The following is a 286-nucleotide window of genomic DNA, read 5'->3' on the forward strand; positions in this document are numbered from 1 at the left end:
GAAGCAGAAGATATTAAGAAGAGGTGGCAAGAATACACAGAACTGTACAAAAAAAAGATCTTCATGACCAAGATAATCACGATAGTGTGATCATTCACCTAGAGCCTGACATCCTGGAATGTGAAGTCAAGTAGGCCTTAGAAAGCATCACTAAGAACAAAGCTAGTAGAGGTGATGGCATTCCAGTTGAACTATTTCAAATCCTGAAAGATGATGATGTGAAAGTGCTGCACTCCATATGCCAGCAAATTTGGAAAACTCAGCAGTGGCCACAGGACTGGAAAAG

This window comes from Bison bison, unplaced genomic scaffold, assembly GCF_000754665.1.
Source record: "Bison bison bison isolate TAMUID 2011002044 unplaced genomic scaffold, Bison_UMD1.0 scf7180017864515, whole genome shotgun sequence".
NCBI classification, from domain to species: Eukaryota; Metazoa; Chordata; class Mammalia; order Artiodactyla; family Bovidae; genus Bison; species Bison bison.